Source organism: Podarcis melisellensis (assembly GCF_964234715.1).
Source record: "Podarcis melisellensis genome assembly, chromosome: 16".
NCBI classification, from domain to species: Eukaryota; Metazoa; Chordata; class Lepidosauria; order Squamata; family Lacertidae; genus Podarcis; species Podarcis melisellensis.
The window spans coordinates 1,285,011-1,305,185 of NC_138533.1; positions in this window are offsets into that span (position 1 = coordinate 1,285,011).

Consider the following 20,175-nt stretch of genomic DNA (forward strand, 5'->3'; position numbering starts at 1 on the left):
CTGTAGTTAGCAGAGTGATGTTAGGTGAGGAATGGGGTGAGCAGGACCACAGGTCAAATATATTTTCTAAGATTATATACCTGATTCATTACATCCATATCAATCTTTCTTTATAGATATTTAGTACTAGATTTGTTTTGATATTCAAGGATAAAATAATTTTTTTTGGGGGGAGCACAATTTGTCATGTCTCTATACTCACAAAGCGGCAAATGTTTCTCTTCTCTTACCCTTTCAAAACTAGCTGATATATGGCTCTTCTCCAGTCATGAATAATGAAACTCAGGCTGTCTTCTTCCACCGGATGTTCCCAAATGGTGCCTTTCAGTACAAGGGAATTCTCCACTTACTTCTGCATTTCTCATGGACGTGGATTGGAGTCGTTTCCCAGGATGACGACAACACAGAGAGCTTTATAGAGAACATACTTCCTCTGCTTTCCCAGGGTGGCATCTGCTTCGACTTCATAGAAAAATTCCCCAAACTAACTTCTTCCAGTGGCTTTGGAGACATGGTAGGAGAAGGCTTTAAGACAGTCAGTGTTGCTATATCAAGTACTGCCCATGTTGTGCTTGTGCATGGAGAAATTCAGACCATGATGGTTTTTAGAGCAATGCCTCAGGTTGCAGAAATGGAGAATATGCCATGGAGGACAATGGCTAAAATTTGGGTTATGACAGCCCAGATGGATTTCACATCATTCCCCTTCCAAAGAGATTGGGACATACATTTTCTCCATGGTGCTTTGTCCCTTTCAATTCATTCAAAGAAGGTGCTGCTTTTCCACAAATTTATTCAGAACAGAAACCCTGCTTCAGTAGAAGAAGATGGCTTCATCAGGGAGTTTTGGGAAGAATCATTTGAATGTTCATTTCCCAATTCTGCGGCACACAAGATGGACAGGAAAAGGTGTTCTGGGAATGAGAGGCTGGAGATGCTTCCTGTTTCTGTGTTTGAAATGGGCATGACTGCTCATAGTTACAGCGTCTACAATGCTGTCTATGCAATAGCACATAGTTTGCATGCCAGCTATTTATCACAATCCAAATACACAGGAATGCCACGTGGTGGAAGGTGGAAGCTTCTGGAGCCACAACAGTGGCAGGTAATGGCCTGATCAGATGGAAGATACCACCACATATTTCAGGCAACAGCAACCCTTAGATGGTTCGGAAACTTGTATCATTATCAAGGCTAGAGTTTTGGCCAAATAAATGGTGCCAAATAACTTCCTTCTCAAAAACTCCCTGCCCATTGCAAGTTATAAAAAGCTGAACAGTGGTTTGACCACAACTAGTGATGGTAAAGCTTTGTAATGGAACTATTTTAAAACACACAATGAATTTATGTGTGCTTTGTAGGAGGTAGTTACTAGAAAAGGAGAAGAATGTTCTATCAGCTTCCCAACCCTTTGCTTTAAAATGTACTTTGACCATCACTACGAGTGTTGTCTGTACTTCCATGAGCAGCCTGGTAGTCACAATTTTCTCCCAGACTGACTTAGTGAGAAGAATAAGTTATCATCATATAGTATCATCCCAGAGGCATTGTTGGGTAAAAATGGAGCTCATATGGAATTTTAGATGATTTATTGTTACTGTTGATGCCATTGGCCTGTATAAAGATTTTCAAGGGAACACAATCTGAACACTCCAAGTAAAATATTTTATCACCATTTTTCATAGTTCCATCTTTTGCACCTTTACACATTTAATTTCTCTTCCTCATAATTTAGCTCCACCGTATTCTCAGAAGTATTTCATTTAACAACAGTGTGGGGGAAATGGTGTCCTTTGATCAAAATGGGGAATTGGCTGCTGGCTTTGACATTATAAACTGGGTCACATTCCCAAACCAGACCTTCTTCAGGATTAAAGTTGGAAAGATAGACCCTCCGATTCTCCAAGATAAGAAAGATGCTGTGACCTCCCTGGACAACGTCTTCACCATTCATGAGGATCTCATCATCTGGCCCAAACAATTTAACCAGGTGCAGTCCTTGCATATTTCAGGCTGTATTGATAAATTTCCTCAATATTCAAGAAGCGAGTTATCTAGATACTCAAATGGTTGTGGTTCAATGTTCTTGAATTTTTGAGGTCCCCAGTGAAATCATGCTTTTAAACCAAAACATTCAGCTTGCATAATCCTGGAACTTCATTGCTATGCAATGTCCTTTGACCTTTTAATTGTTCTAGACGACATTTGCTGGTAGTAGAGAAAATCTGCACTGTTCAACCACCCATCTAAAGCCCTCCTGGACTCTCACTGGTGTGGCCGAAGAGCACTTTTTGCAATCCTCTATCCTTTAAATGTTCCCCTCTTTCACAGTAGAGGTTTAGATCAGTTCCTATGCTGGTATTAATCTCAATCTAATATGAGGGTATTTCAGAGGGTGAAGGTGGTTTTTAATTCATTGGGTCAAATCCATTCCCTGATCTTTCCTGTCACATCTCTCAACGGGCCAGACATGCCCTCTGGAACTGATGTTATTACACAAACTCACAGTGAAGCCGTTTCTTAAATGGATAGAGAAGACTGAGATAAAATTTCCAAAATAAAAGATCTCAATGTAAACACATTGTTATTTCTTTTATGCACAGTCACAGCCGCTTTCCATGTGTAATGACCATTGCCATCCAGGTTATAGTAGGACCAAGAAAGAAGGGGAGCCATTTTGCTGCTATGATTGCTTTCCATGTGCAGAAGGGAAAATCTCAAACCAGAAAGGTAAGAAATTTCATACTGATCTAATCAAATTGAACAGCTGTGACCTTGCTTATTCACATCAGTTTTTAAAAGCAAACTTTATCTAATTACCACCTTTTTCTCTGTACAACATAGCATTTTTTTTCCTGCTTCAAGAAGTGCTTAACTCCTTTGGGGACAGGTCTGCTTACCCTTTTAGTGGTGCAGTGGTTTTGCAGGACAGCCAGCTCCCCCCCCCCCGCTAATGATACTGGGCTATGTGTCGGGGTCTGATCCTTGCTGGAGTGCGACCTTCAGCTCCTCCTCCTGCCTTGAAATCCTGCTCCATGTCAGCCAGCTGAATTGGCCAATGGTAGTCTGGTGGAGAGGACTGGGGTCTCCAGGGGCAAGCTTGAGGGAACATCCAGGTATGGACCCGGGGGATTTAAGCAAGCCTGTGCCAGCCCCCAACACCAAGCTCTTCTCCATTGCATCAGCCCGCCCACCCACTCCAGGAATTTTGCATTTACTCATTAAATTGAACTTGCTATGACTGTGGTGGTTGTAGTATTCTTCAATCAGGCTTTGGGCTGATTGACATACAATGCCCTTTTAAATGAACTGTGGGAGGGGGGATTATTAGTTTGTATTATTATTATTATTATTATTATTATTATTATTATTATTATTAATGTCAATGCCCGATGTCACTAACCTGGTGCCTTCCAGATCATTTCAACTGCAACTCTCATTGGTTCCATGGGGCTTCAGTGGCTTCCTGCAGCCAATCAGAAGCCACACTTTGGTTTTCAAACATTTCGGACATGAATGGATTCTGTTTGACTTCCAAGGTACAAGTGTATTCTCCCACTGAAAACTTTTAATAAACATATACATATTTTAAAAAGTGCATATGCACAGAAATGTGATGCAGAAAGTATGACGTCTGAGGTGTATGAATTTCTAAATCATTTTCAAAACTTCTGGGAATGCATTTTTAAAAATATTTCATCATCCCCATAAAACACATGGCTTGAACATACCCCTCTATCTGAGAACAGGGATATATACCATTCCTACTGCAAGCTTAACTTTGATATTTTTGTTCTACCAACACTGGGATGGAAGAAAGGAAGAAATAAATGAATTGATGCATGGTGCATGGACTGAGATTTTCATCTATGCATGCTATGTTCTTTGTATTCTGATTCCAGACATGGATGACTGTTTTCAATGTCCAGGAGATCAATATCCAAACATTGGTCAGGATACATGCCTTCTGAAAACCATCAGCTTCCTTTCTCACAAAGAGCCTCTGGGGATCAGCTTGGACACTGTTGCTGTCTCCTTTTCTTGCATCACAGCTTTTGTGCTTGGAATCTTTATTAAGAACAAGGACACACCCATAGTCAGAGCCAACAACAGGGGCCTCACCTACACTCTCCTCCTCGCCCTCCTGCTCTGCTTCCTTTCTGCTTTGCTGTTCATTGGACAACCAGAGGGTGTGACCTGCCTGCTTCGACAAATACTTTTTAGCATAATCTTCTCCGTGGCAGTTTCTTGCTTATTGGCCAAAACCACCATTGTGGTGCTAGCTTTCATGGCCACCAAGCCAGGGTCCAGGATAAGGAAATGGGTGGGGAAACAATTAGCCATCTCCATAGTCTTATCCTGCTCCCTGATTCAAGCCACAATCTGTAGTGTGTGGCTGGCAACCACTCCCCCATTCCCAGACTTTGACAAACACTCAATGCCAAAAGAAATTGTGCTAGAATGCAACGAAGGGTCGACTATCATGCTTTACTGTGTGTTGGGCTTCCTGTGTCTCCTGGCCATTGTCAGCTTCACGGTGGCCTTCTTAGCTAGAAAGTTGCCAGACAGTTTCAATGAAGCCAAGTTCATCACCTTCAGCATGTTGATCTTTTGCACGGTATGGCTGTCCTTTGTTCCCACGTATCTGAGTACCAAGGGGAAGTACATGGTGGCCGTGGAGATCTTCTCCATTTTGTCCTCCAGTTTTGGATTACTGAGCTGCATCTTTTCCCCAAAATGCTATGTCATTTTACTGAGACCTGATCTGAATAGCAAAGAGCAGCTAAACATAAGAAAGAATTAAAATAATTAACAAGTCTGTCTGTTCAATTCTATATGGCACGTTTAAATAAATATTTGAGATTAAATCACGTGTTACTCAATAGTGTGACGTTAGAATTGAGACACTCCCTTCTGGATCCTTTCTATCAGTGGAATGGGGATAATGTTGAACATTGGGGAACTTTAATGAATATAGACTCGTATAATTGAAGAGTTGGACAGGGTCTAATGTAGTAATCACAGCAAAAGGATCCCTGACAGATGTTCATCCAAACTTGGGTTAAGAATGAAGGGTATCACAGGAAACCTCAATTTTTACCTCTGATTGAGTTAAATATAACAACAACAACAACAACAACAACACAACAACAACAATTTATTATTTATACCCTGCTCACCTGGCTGGGTTTCCCCAGCTACTCTGGGTAGCTTTCAACAGAACCTTAAAAACAGAATAAAACTTCAAACTTTAAAAACTACCCTAAACAGTACTGCCTTCAGATGTCTTCTGATACTTGGATAGTTGTTTATTCCCTTGACATCTGATGGGAGGGCGTTCCACAGAGCAGGCACCACCACCGAGAAGGCCCTCTGCCTGGTTCCCTGAAACCTCACTTCTTGCTGTGTGGGGGCTGAACGATGGGGGTGGAGATGCCCCTTCAGGTCTACTGGGCCGAGGCCATTTAGGGCTCTAAAGATCAGCACCAACACTTTGAATTGTGCTCAGAAATGTATTGGGAGCAAATGTAGGTCTTTGAAGATTGGTGTTATATGGTCTCGGCGGCCACTCCCAATCACCAGTCTAGCTGCCGCATTCTGGATTAGTTGCAGTTTCCAGGTCACCTTCAAAGGTAGCCCCACATAGAGTGCATTGCAGTAGTCCAAGCGGGAGATAACCAGAGCATGCACCACTCTGGCAAGGCAGTCTGCGGGCAGGTAAGGTCTCACCCTGCGTACCAGATGGAGCTGATAAACAGCTGCCCTGGATACAGAATTGACCTGCGCCTCCATGGACAGCTGTGAGTCCAAAATGACTCCCAGGCTGCGCACCTCGTCCTTCAGGGGCACAGTTACCCCATTCAGGACCAGGGAGTCCCCCACAGCCACCCGCCCCCTGTCACTGCAAAACAGTACTTCTGTCTTGTCAGGATTCAACCTCAATCCTCTAAATGCCTGCAACCTTGCAGAACAATTTCAGTGGAAACAGTCTCAGGAGGCTTGATGAAAGTTCAAAGTTGGGCTCCTGTGTCATTCCTGTCTGAATCAGTTTGGTTCCCTAGCTGAGATGTGTGCATGTAATAGTGTATATCTGGGGTCCTTAGCGCCTTTGGCGTGTGTTATCGCTCCCCACAAAATCAACTATGGGGGTCTTGCATGTGCACTGCTCAATGGCGCCTCCTAATAGTGCCAATTCAAAACCGAGTCTTATGTCCCAAGGAGGGAATCATTTCCTCCCCACCCTTAGTTGGTGAGCCACAACTTGAGGTTGTGTGACAAGTCCAGAGAGATGGAGGGAGGTGTTCCTACTAGATTTAGTAAAGATTTCACTCATACTTTGATGAGCAAATTGTTTTGAGTTTTATTCACCGTTCCTCTGACTTTTTATATTTTAACAAATAAACATTTTACTCCACTTATATCTCCAAGTCTTCTTTTGGGTGTGGGGGCAATGTCAGTGATGTGCTAAGCATATTTTTGTGTGCAATGTTACTCAGGGAAATTATTTCTCCTACTATTATTATCAAGTTCATAGAAATAACTGATTCTTTTCCAAATCCCAGGAAAATTCAAGGAGCCACATGCCAACGATGAACAAAGACTCAATGAAGCTGTTAATACCCCCTGTTATATTCAAGCTTGGGCTGACCCTTGATGTTCTCTCAGTCTGATCAATTACTCCTTACACTGCAAAGATCTGGCATTTCTTGCCATTCCAGTGAGACATGAAGAGTTACAACAGATCCATAGCATCAAATGTGTCCTGTTCACCCACCAGAGCTTTCATGTCTTTAGAATGCTTTTGCATTAATGCTATTGCCCATGCCTTTTGCCTCCATAGGGATAGATATGCCTTGTTCAAAATTTTGCACCTCTAGGTGATGCTTTGACTACGATAAGGGAAACATGCTTTTCTGTTGCTATCTGATAGAAAACCTACAACTCAAAACTGGTAATTATCTCTCCTCTGATTATCAAGTTAATCATAGTCACTTCTGCTTCTTCTCTCCATCCCAGGGGAATCATACAGCAGCCCCATACAAACTAGGAACCAAGGCTAGAAGATGCAGTGAATAGCCCCTGTGCCATTCAAGGCTGCTAGACTCAAGGCACTCTCAGACTGATCACTGATTTCTTTGCACTGAGCAGACCAAATTTGCATGGATGTTCCAGTGAGAATTTCCTAATCAGGATTGCTCTGCTGATAATGTGCAAAGAGGTTAATCGTTTCGTAAAACCGTACATTCAAGATGGTGCTAAATCCAGTATTAATATCAGTAATGCTGACTCCTATGTGCGCAAACCGCCTGTTCCTCAGTGTCCTATCAGGGACCCACTTCCAATTCTTCACCAATATTATCAGTCTGGAGACGTCATCATTGCTGGCATTATGTCGCAAATCTATATAGCTTCGAGTATATTGACCTTCAAGAACCCTCCCTCTCCTGAACATTTCGATCATACTTTGTAAGGAATTGCATTGGGGGGGGTGGACTAGATGACTCTTGGGTCCCTTCCACCTCTAGGAATCTATGATTCTATGTGCTATGAGTATATTTATGCAAATTCACTGCATGGTGATAATGAACTGTGGTGATGATTTCCACTAATCTTCTCCTTTTTAGTACTTTGTAAGGGGTGGAGAAGATATGATATCTCAAAATGCTTTCTTCAAGCTGTGTCAACCTTCGCTTTGGAATTTTTGCCTATATGTTCCAGACCTAGAAATTAGCCATTTCAACTTTATCACATGGCAATATACATAACAGAAATTACATTTACTCTGTTATGGCATTCTGGTTATTTTAAATGGAAGTCTCTGGGTTTCTAGGTTTCAGCTATGTGAGGAATCATTAATCGCTCAGACTTGGAATTGATAATAATAGTAGCACAGTTGCCAGAAACAATTGCTTACATTCTGTGAACAAAGAAACACATTCCTGCTTAAAATTGGATCCTAAGTCGTATTCTGTTGTGTGAAATAGCTATAAAACTTCCAAATATCATTACAGCATCTCAGTAGAAGATTTGCTTTCTCTGTTTCAAATGGCTGTCATATTGGTGATTGCAATTAGAACAATAAAATTGTGGGGGGAGGATATAACTTGATTTTATGAAGTCTCTCTCATGCATGCTATATATTCGTATCCAGAGTCATTCATTGGATAATTCAGTCATGTGTTGTTGTTGTTTTATATGTACAAAAGTAAGGCACACTTCCCTTTCTGAGTTTTACCCAAACCAGTTTGGGGCTGGAGGGAATGTTGTGCATTCATCTATGCATAGATTGGGTTAGTTAGCAGTACCAAAAATACTGTTCAGGGAAGCCAAATGTCCAGGTTTATGTGTCAATATAGCCAGACGGTTCCCTGGGCTGTGAGGGATACAATATATTCTTTGCAAAGATGCACTGTTATGCCATACACAGCTCTCATTCCAGGCCATTGACACAACTCTACCAGCATATCCTGGCCTTGGCACTTGCAGTAAAGGAGATCAATGAAAACCCCCAACTCTTGCCCAATGTCACTCTTGGCTTCCACATCTATAACAGCCATTTCAGTGCAAGGTGGACCTACCAAGCCTCCATGGAACTTCTCTCTGGACAAGGAACACTCATCCCTAACTATAAATGTGATGCTGGAAGCACTTCAATAGCAGTCATTGGTGGGCCAAACTCTGATTTATATATTCACATGGCCACAATCCTGTCCATGTACAAGATGGCCCAAGTAAGAACAAAACAATCATAACCACAATAGAATAGTATCTTTTTAGTATTGGACAAAGCATTTCAGCCTGTGTGGGTGTGGGTGTGTAGGCGATAGGGGATATATACGTTTGTGTGTTTGTGTGCATGTGTATCTGCAGTAGGTGATATTTTTTAACCTAGTTCTATAATTCCTGAAATGACAATTTATTCTTCTTGCTCACCTATGTAGACAACATAGGAGGAAGAATTTCTAATTGGACAGAATATTGAAAATTAATATAAACTGTGCTATCAAATTCCTAAATATTTCGAAAATAATTTTGTAAAAATCAGTCTCTCCACTAAATTCCACAACCTGCTATCCAATCTGACCATGATTTAAAAAATATTTGAAATGTAATAGTCATATCCCAACCTCTATGCCTTCTCCTTCATTTGTCTCAGCTTGGTTGGTCCCCGTTCAGCATCCTTAACACATCTCTGAAATGGTGCATCAAGTGAGCAACCTAATTCCACCCATTTAAAATATCTGTCCCCGTTCAATGTTTCTGGTTCTTTATGTCTCATTTTGTGCCCATTTAAAGAGGCCCCCCACACATAATGCCTACATTTGGAATCTATGACTTATGTCTATACTTCTTGAAAAGAATAAAACATTTCATTCTAAATTGCACACTTTCCAAGTCTTTTCAGTGCACTCCTTCTTAAAGTGTGGCTTTTGAAGGTATCTTTTGCACAAGGGAAATATTTCCATGTGCATTGCAAAATTCTAAGTAGTGCATCTTTTGACTGGCAGCTGCAATTCAATCAGTGCACTTCAGAAAGCAGATCAAACAAAATTGTACTGCATCTCTACATTCTTTATAAGGTTACCAGATTTTTTTCAGTGAATCCAGGGACACTTTTCAACTTCAATTGATTTTGTATAGGGACTGATTTGTAAATCCGGGAGCTGTCTGGTAACCTTATTCTATCATAACAATTTATTATTTATCTGCCACCCATCTGACTGGTTTCCACTTGAACTGGTCTTGATAGGACAATTGGGTATCACTTTTCCTTTTCCTTTCCTTCAGCTGACCCTTTGCTTCCTTCTCTTTCAGCTCATGTATGGCTCTTCTCCCATTATGAATAGCTATGTGCAAACACTTTTCTTCCACTGGGTGTTCCCAGATGGGCTTCAGCAGTACAATGGGATACTCCGTCTTCTACTGCATTTCAGCTGGATGTGGATTGGGGTGCTTTCAAGGCATGATGACACAGGAGAGAGATTTGTGGAAAACGTTCTTCCCATGTTTTCCCAGAGGGGTATCTGCTTTGATTTTGTAGAAAGATTCCCCCAAGCAACCTATTCTGAAGAGCTCCATAAAATGGTAGATGGTGGTTCTAACATAATCAGAATTGTTATGAGAAGCACTGCCAGTGTTGTTCTCGTTCACGGTGAAATTGATACCATTATGGTAATGAGAATGATGCCCAACCTCGCAGAAACAGGTGATATATCAATGCAAGGCAAGGAAAAAGTCTGGATTATGACAGCCCAGATGGATTTCACCTCATTTCCCTTTCAAAGAGGTTGGGACATCACATTCCTCCATGGGGCTCTATCCTTTGCAGTTCACTCTAAGGATCTTCCAGGATTCCAGAAATTTATTCAGATGAGAAAGCCTACCTTGGAAAAAGAAGATGGCTTTCTCAGGGTTTTCTGGGAAGAGGCATTTAATTGTGGTTTTAATGATTCTGCTTCAGAGAAGAAAGATGACAAATTCTGCACTGGGGAGGAGAATATTGAGAGCCTTCCGGGGTCTGTTTTTGAAATGAGCATGAATGCCCAAAGCTACAGCGTCCACAATGCTCTATATACTGTGGCACATGCTTTGCATACCATGTCATGCTTCAAATTCAACCATAGAACAATCACAAATGGAATAGCATGGGACCATCTGAAACCACAACCATGGCAGGTATGCAGATTTTTATTTTCTTTTATTTAAAAAGGTTTAGGACTTAGGTATAGGGGCTATATTCTTCCTTAGGGCTCATATTGAGAGGAAACGCTACCATCCAGTAAGATTTAGAAAAAGCAAATTGTATGGAAAATAGTTGTGCATTCCATGCCTTTGTTTGCTCTAAAGTGGCCTCGCTTGTGCTCAGTTCTATAATGATTTGAATTGTGCAGTTTGCATGCATTTCCACATGCAATTCCAACACCCCTTTTAGCACTCTGGTGAGACTGGTGTAGACAACTGATTCAGGGAGAGGATTAGCTTTCAAACATAAAATGGACCAAAGCTCTCAAAGGTGGAAGATAATCACACTTATGTCAGATGGAATCCTTTTGTTTACCTCCATGATTTCTCCTCATTCCCAATTTAGCTCCACCACTTTCTGAGAAGTATTTCATTCAACCATAGTGCCGGTGAAGAGATATCCTTTGACCAAAATGGAGCATTAGTAGCTGGATTTGATATTTTCAACTGGGTCACATTTCCAAACGAGTCCTTTCTTAGAGTCAAAGTTGGAATGATGGACCCTCAGGCTCCAGAAGATGAAGGGCTTACAATCCATGATGATGCTGTTGTGTGGCCCAGTAGGTTCAACCAGGTAAGGCCAATTTCATAGGATATGAGTCATTTTCTCAATGGTAAAAATCCTGCCTAATGGGGTCAATGTAGATTTGACTGGGAGATCCATTGTGATTACACTTATTTGAGGTCATTTCACGAACCGAAATTACCTACCAAAGCAGTGATTGCAACTGTGTTGGGGAGCACAGGGATATTAATATAGAGCTGAAAACATTAGCGAGCATGAAGTCATATGTTGAAATGCATACAGTGGTACTTCGGGTTACATATGTTTCAGGTTACAGATGCTTCAGGTTACAGACTCTGCTAACCCAGAAATATTACCTCGGGTTAAGAACTTTGCTTCAGGATGAGAACAAAAATCGTGCAGCAGCAGCTCAGTGGCAGCAGGAGGCCCCATTAGCTAAAGTGGTGCTTCAGGTTAAGAACAGTTTCAGGTTAACAACGGATATCCGGAATGAATTCGGTTCTTAACCCGAGGTACCACTGTATATGAAAGTCCATGAATCCAAATAATGATTGACTCTGTACTATTTTACTAATATTCTAAAGAATAGTAATATTGAGAAACCTTATAATTCGGGGTCTTCCAGTGTTCTGAAAATAATTCAAGAACCCCAGTTGCAACAGTCATCACTGAAATCAAAGTTAAATGGTTAACATGTAAAAATGAAGAAGATTGTATCAACGACTGGGAATCATGACAAGCAACAGCTGACTGTGTTCTAAACTGCCTTGCCATTGGGGAAAAATATGAATGAAATTATGTCAAACAATTCTTGCATGCATTCTAAAGTGATAAAGGCATAGGCTCAGCTTTGAGAGCTTTGGCATATTTAACAAGAGGATTAAGATAAAGATATCATACTGGATAAATTGAGTTCCTGGTAGTACAACTAGCTCTGGCTGCAGATGCCTAGAAAGTGCTCTCTGTAAAGGAAGAATAGCATTTTCCTTTATCACTGTCCTAATGCTTAACTATAGATTTCATATTCTATCTCTGATACTATTATCTCATTTTGTTTACGCACAGACACTACCGGTTTCCCTGTGTAACGAGAAATGCCATTTAGGTTATCGGAGAACCAAGAAAGAAGGGAAGGCTTCTTGCTGCTACGATTGCCTCCCGTGTCCAGAAGGAAAGATCTCAGACCAAAAGGGTAAGGAATTTACTGAGAACAATTCAAGGGATGATCAGAATTCCATTTCCCTGATGTGTAGGCTGTAGTATCAGATGTGGTCTGATTTATTACCATGGAAAACTGTCCTTGGGTTACAAGTGTGGCTCGTGATGAACCCCTTGGTATTCTGAGGAGCTGCACACTATGAAACAAGCTGGAAGAAGAATGGAACACAATTAGTGCAAGTCTTGCTCTGAAGCCAATGAAACGCTTATTAGCGAACATAATCATCCTACTATGTGGCTGTGTGGGAGTGAAAAATGCTTGTTTTGTGGCTCTGGAGGTTACTGACTCCCATGGGGGGGGACCTCTGGAAGATTTGGAGACCCACTGTGACCAACTGGCTACTAAATGAGTGGATAAAGCCTAGACCAGAGGGGTTGAGGGCTCTGTAAAAGATTAAAAGGTCCTTGAACCTAGCTTGGTAGTACATTGCCAACCAGTACAAATATTTTACTGGTGTCCCATTAAACGTTTAACCACTACCTTTTACACCAGCTGGGGCTTCCAAACCAGGCCAAAGAACTGCCACACAGAAATAATTGCAATCAGCCAGTTTTGAGGTTACAATGGCAAGGACTAGAGTTGTTAGGGTACCACTGTCCACAGCTGGAAATCAGACAGCCAGGTGGTGGGCTCTGGAGAACGATCTTCATTGCTGTACCTGAGGGAAACTTCTTCTCATTGACCTTAAGATGCACATTGCTTGGGGATCATAGCTGAAAATGACTTCTTCTGAACATAAGGACTTGTCCTATCAAACTGACCTAGGAGTCATAATTCAAGGCCTTCCAATACCAGTGCATGATATCTGCCAAGCAGAAGAGATGGGACTTCCATGTACAAATATTTGTCTTTTCCTTTTCAGACATGGATGAATGTTTTGAATGCTCTGCAGACCAGCATCCAAACAAGGACCAGGATGGATGCCTTCCAAAACAAAAAACCTTCTTGTCTTATGGAGAAGCTCTGGGGATCTGTTTGGCTACCTTGGCTCTCTCTTTTTCTTTCCTCACTGCTTTGGTGCTTGGAATCTTTGTGAAGAACAACGACACTCCCATCGTCAAAGCCAACAACCAGAACCTCACCTACACTCTCCTCATCTCCCTCCTGCTCTGCTTCCTTTGCGTTTTGCTCTTCATTGGCCAGCCTGTAGAGCTCACATGCCTCCTTCGGCAAACTGCCTTTGGCACGATCTTCTCAGTGGCAGTTTCTTGCATATTGGCCAAAACCACCATTGTGGTTCTGGCTTTCATGGCCACCAAGCCGGGCTCCAAAATGAGAAGATGGGTGGGGAAACCATTGTCCAATTCTCTTGTTCTTTCCTGTTCTCTTATTCAAGCCACCATATGTGCAGTGTGGCTGGCAACCTCTCCCCCATTCCCAGATTTGGACACACACACAATGCTCAAAGAAATGGTACTGTTCTGCAATGAGGGGTCAGACCTCATGTTTTATGGTATCCTAGGCTACATGGGCTTCCTGGCTGTTGTCAGCTTTGTTGTGGCTTTTCTAGCTAGGAGGTTGCCTGACAGCTTTAATGAAGCCAAGTTTATCACCTTTAGCATGTTGGTCTTTTGCAGTGTTTGGTTGTCCTTTGTACCAACATACATGAGCACAAAAGGAAAATTCATGGTGGTTGTGGAGGTCTTCTCCATCTTGGCCTCCAGCTTTGGATTACTGGGGTGCATCTTTTTCCCCAAATGCTACATCATTTTACTGAGGCCTCAGCTGAACACCAGGGGGCAGCTGATTAGAAGAAACAAATAATCAGCATACCAAGCCCAACTCAATCTCATTGCATTCCCGCAATGTTTATAATTATCATTTTCAGATTAGAAAATGCCATGTGAGCTGCTGTTAGTGAGTGGGCCAAGTTTTCCACTAAGTCAGCTATGATTAGAGTAGGGAAATATTGTATCAATGAATTCCTAGGAAGACTGTAGCCTGCTATATTATTTGCTTTTAGCAAGTTTAGAAACCTATATATCTTAATATTTGGACATAACCAAAATATAAGGTATGTGTTGGGATATGAGGATATGGGGAGTTGCAAAGCGTAACACTACATTCCCTAGCCAAGGTAATGCAGAAGCTCTCGTTCCTTGGAAAACAGACAACCAGAGGATTACACTGGTGAAACCAGTGGCAGGTAGTTCCAAAGGTGGAACTGAAACAACAAGGGATTCAGTTACAGATAGGTAGCCGTGTTGGTCTGCCATAGTCAAAACAAACAAACAAAAAATTCTTTCCAGTAGCACCTTAAAGACCAACTAAGTTAGTTCTTGGTATGAGCTTTCGTGTGCATGCACACTTCTTCAGATACACTGAAACAGAAGTCACCAGACCCTTCTATATAGTGAGAAGGTGGGGAGGGGTATTACTCAGAAGGGTGGTGGGAATGGGTGATAGCTGAGATGAGCCTGTTGACGACTCTTAATGACTGCAATAGGTCTTACAGGAAAAGCAAGAGGTGAGAAGGTGAACAATGGCTTTGTCATGTATAATGAGATAAGAATCCAATGTCTTTGTTCAGACCAGGTCTCTCCATGGTTTTAAGTTTGGTAATAAGTTGCAATTCAGTAGCTTCTCTTTCCAGTCTATTTCTGAAATTCCTTTGTAGTAGAACAGCTACTTTGAGATCTTGTATAGAACGTCCTGGGAGATTGAAGTGTTCTCCTACTGGTTTCTCTGTCTTATGACTCCTGATGTCAGATTTATGTCCGTTTATTCTTTGGCGTAAGGTTTGGCCTGTTTGTCCAATATAGAGAGCTGAAGGACACTGTTGGCATTCCCACCACCCTTTTCAGGAGAAAATTGTGGAACCCCTCAGCCTCATTGGAATGGATGGCAAAGGATAAGGCACCATGGAAGCTTTGAATATCCAGATCTCTGTGGAATGTTTCTGCAGAGATATCCCAATCAGCAGTCAAAACCCACACCTTGTTTAAAGGCCTCAAGCTGAGCATCACAGTTACCATTAGCAACCACTGCAGACATGTCCTTGTGTGAGTATCTGCACTTACAACAAATACAACCACATTTGTTTCGCTTAGGGACTTGGCCTTATTTTGAAAGTTGTCAATCATCTGAGAAGGATCAAAAAAGCCACTGGGGTTTGGCATTCTTTCAGTGACAGCTACACACATGTCTCTCAGGAACAGCAGGTGGGTCAACTTTTTCACAAAGGTTTCACCTAGCTCATCATCTGTGACAAGGATTCCAACCCACTTCCACTGGAAGAACAGAAGAAGCTGGACAATCCCAGTGTACTGATGTGCTTCACTGGGGGCCATTTGGTATAAGGAATAAATGCGGTCTTTGTCACTCACCACCGGATTAAATGAAGAATAAGTGACCTAGAGAACAAGGAATGGATTTTTAAAATTCTTACCTTTCAAATGAAGTCTCTGTGGTATTCTAGGAGGGTAAGGGTAAAAGAGAGGTTGGGGGTACTACATTAGCTTGAATCCTGGATTGGCTTTCACTAAAAATGGTTTTAAGAAGTAATGAACAAGGAAGACCCATCTGTCTTGTTTCTCTTACAGGTCCTTCTCATCCTTTCCTTTTCCCCTGCTTAATGCCCCGAGATTATACATTAAGTCTGAATCATGCCATAGTTGTGTAATCTTAATTCCGTCCACACTCTTCTTACCTGGAGAATCTTATAAAGGCCCAAGATGGAGGCCATGTGGAAAGAAGTCTCAGGGCCAAGGCCTCCAATGACAGCAATCAGGTTCTTCTCAACACCACACTTGTAGTTGGGGATAGTCCTCTTCTGGCAAAACAGAAGATTCAAAGTATTCTGATAAGTCATCCTTGCATTGAGGTAGCTGTCATAGATCTGGAACCCCAAAGTGATATTGGGTAAAATCTTGGGGTTCTGATTGACCTCCTTCACAGCAAAGACTAAGGAAAGGACATGCTGGTAGCATTTGGGTACTGTGCTGAAACAAGAGAAAGATGATGAATGTGATGGACTCACCTGCTGTTGCTGAAGTATCTGGTGCAGCATAATCCACACTAGACAGGTATACTTAGTCTGGGAGGAGAAAAGTACCATAAAGGTAGTCAAAAGCAAAGAGAACTTACCGTAAATTGTTGCAGCAAGACTATGTCAAGGTTGCCATTGGAAACAAATCTCAAGTTCCACCGAAAACAGAATGGGAAGCAAAAATGCTTAAGGACATAGCTTTATATATTCTACAAGTTATTTAAGAATGGAGTAAGTCAAGTTTTAGATGGAACTAATGATAGCATATTCTGCATGAAATCCAAAACATTTATGTGAGGTGCAGTTTTCTCAATTTAGTATTTTGTTAACTCTCGTTTTGAATATCTGTGTTGCTTCTTTTATGAAACCCAGTAATATTTCTAACACATATATATGCTTTCCTAAGAAGCCATGTCCCTAAACTTTTCAATTGCCACTTTTAAGAATATGCTTCTATTTGAAACTGTGATGAGCACCAAGTAAGAATTCAAAAGTAGAACACGGGATAAATGGAATACATTATTATCATGGAAAGGTTGGCATTGAAGGTCTTGGAAGGTCTTGAATCTGGCATGGAGAAAGCAGGTGGGGGAATATCCTCTATCTCAACAGACAAGAATTTGGGAACACTTTATGAATCTGAATTTTTGAAGATGTTGGAAATTCAAAAGAAGATGTTTCTTCACACAGCACATACTTAAACTATGGCGGAGAAGGTTGTCAGTGAATGCTAAGCACAATAGCATTTCCATTCTCATAATGGGGGGGGGGATATGAATTTCCAAGGATGCCTGTGTTTCAGAAGGTTTGGATTACATAGGGTTGCCTGTAAAAGGTAATTGAATCCATCTTCTCCCCCCTTTCTTCTTACAGCCAGTCCAGGGAGTGGTTCTGCTTGTCATTTACTCTGACTCTATCTACTCCCACGCCCCACTTCCTTCTGCCCCACAAGTCCTATTCGGCACCCTCCACCTCTGTGTAGACAGCTTTCTGAACATCCCTGTTGCCCCTGTTACCTGGTTGTGATGATTACTATAACTTAGGGCTCCCCCCTCACTTCAGAGATATATATAAAAAATGTTCTTACACATAATCCTCAGCAAACATTTCCCGTGGGTTCTCCTTGAAGCTTAGTGGCATGAAGGATGGTGCTAGCATTTGCGAAGTGATATTTCCTTACTATGTGATATTTCCTATTTGTGATAGTCATATTTCCTTACTAAGACTTTGACTAACTTTCCTATTCGTTAAATATCTCCCAATATTCTTTTTTGTCTGGCTACAAAACAATTCAAGGTAAATCATAATTGCCATAATTGCCAGTTAACTCTCCTTGGTGTTCTGGAATGGACATTCGCTACGTACAGCACCTAAAAGCAGCTAGTAAGGTAAAGGTCAAGGGACCCCTGACCATTAGGTCCAGTCGTGACCGACTCTGGGGTTGCGGCGCTCATCTCGCTTTATTGGCTGAGGGAGCCGGCATACAGCTTCCGGGTCATGTGGCCAGCATGATTAAGCCGCTTCTGGTGAACCAGAGCAGTGCACGAAAATGCTATTTACCTTCCCACCGGAGCGGTACCTATTTATCTACTTACCCTTTGATGTGCTTTCAAACTGTAGGTTGGCAGGAGCAGGGACCGAGCAGAGCTCCCCCTGTCACAGGGATTTGAACCGCCGACCTTCTGAACGGCAAGTCCTAGGCTCTGTGGTTTAACCCACAGCGCCACCCATGTCCCTTAAAAGCAGCCAGTACTGTACAGTAAAAGTTGGATAGGTCCAGGTCTTTTCAGTTTAGCTAGGCCATAGATTGAAAAGAAAATGGAACCACAACATGATGCAATATCACATTATTATTTTCTCCATCGGTGATGTTTGTCTCCCAGGGTGAGAGGAGAACGTAGAGGTGCCAAGTAAGAACTCAGGGGAGTTACTCTCCGCTGTGGGTAGTAAGGGCTAAGAAGAGTCCACCCACAGAGGACTCTGTATTCTACCCATTCAATTTGAATTTTTCTGTAGCTGCTATCACACTGTATTATGGAAAATAATAATAATAATCTCATTCTTAAAAAAAAAGGATTCCTGTGAGTTGAACCCTTTCTGTTGATCATCTCAACCAAACAAACCTTGAAACATTTTAAAAAGTATCCACATTTGAATATAATGATTTCATTTTTTAAAAAATAATTTTTTATTCATTTTCCAAACACATAATAAAAAACAAACAAAGCACAAAACAAAAACGTACAAACACTTAAACATGTATAATTTCATACTCTTATTTTCATGCACCTTCTTTCCCCTGACTTCCCCATACCTCCCTTTCGCTGCATCCTTGTTTTACATTTCTTTAGCAACCCCTCCAGTCAATTAACTTCTTGATTCCCTTTCATTAAATTTTGAATATAATGATTTCAGTTGTTAGATTACTACTTATTTTTTTCCAACTGTTCTTTATTATTCATTTCATGTCTCAAGATAATTATATAACATTTAGGGGGAAAGATACAACCCAGTAATCCAGCACTGGAGGCCAAGATGGAGAAGATCTCCACAGCCACCTGGTTTTTCCCCTTTGGTGCTTAGATATGTTGGGACAAAAGACGCCCAAACACTGCAAAACACCAAAAACTTCCTAACTTCCAAGTTGCTCCTAACTGCCTACGGTGGAGGAGGTGCTACCAGGCTTTCAAGTGACATGGTGTCAACTGTCTGCTGTACTGTTTCTACCACTTCTGACTTCTGTCTCTATTCAGGACTAGAGCATATGCTGGCTTGCTCCTGTTCCTCCTCCTCCTTCTCCTGTTTGCCACCACCACACACCTGGGTCCATGCAATCTTCATCTGCCTCCAGCCTGGAAGCCTCTTTGGATGGAGGCCACCACCATTCCTCCTCCTCATCTGGCCAGTCCCTGACAGATATGCTGTATATGATGTGATATATCCGATGTCAGCTGTGGGACAGATAATGAGTGGCTGGGCTGATGAGGGTTTGTAGATTCCATCAGCTGTCAGGAGCACCTAGAAAGCCCTGTGCAAAGTGCTCTACAAGTGCTGGTGATGAGCTGATAGTTCAGGATTGCAAATCAGTTTTCATGGTGCTATGGAAGCCCCAAGAGTCAGCTGATCATGAAGGCTACCATAGCTCTGAGAGTACCAGTATGCAAGCCCCAATGATCAACTGATTGCAAGGGGTTGCAGAGTGCCATGTTTGGAGATTTTCAACCCCAATGATCAGCTGATCATTCATGTGAGAAAAATCGGTTCTCTGATGTCACTGCAATATCAGATGTAGAGAAATATGCTGCACCTAAAGATGCAGGACACTTTTCAGATCAAGTTCCCCACAAGATCACAAGATCAACCATGTTGTTTACAATATGGTTTTAGGCCTCAACATTTGGTGGTGGTCAATCTAGTTAGAAAAATACAACCTAAAATTTTTCAGCACCAGAAAAAAGAATTAAGAATATTCACACTACTATGACAGTATTGCCTTTCTTCTTGGACATAACTTGTTCAGAATTGACTGCTATATTGGAGTCTTGAACATTTTAAACCTCATTGAGAAAGAGCCTAAATCACTGAATTAACAGATTTCTAAATCTAAACTTGATTATTGAATTTTAATTGAAAATTATGGTATGTCCATAATAGTCTATATGGTGTTAGTTAATATAATAGATAATTGACAAGCTTGAT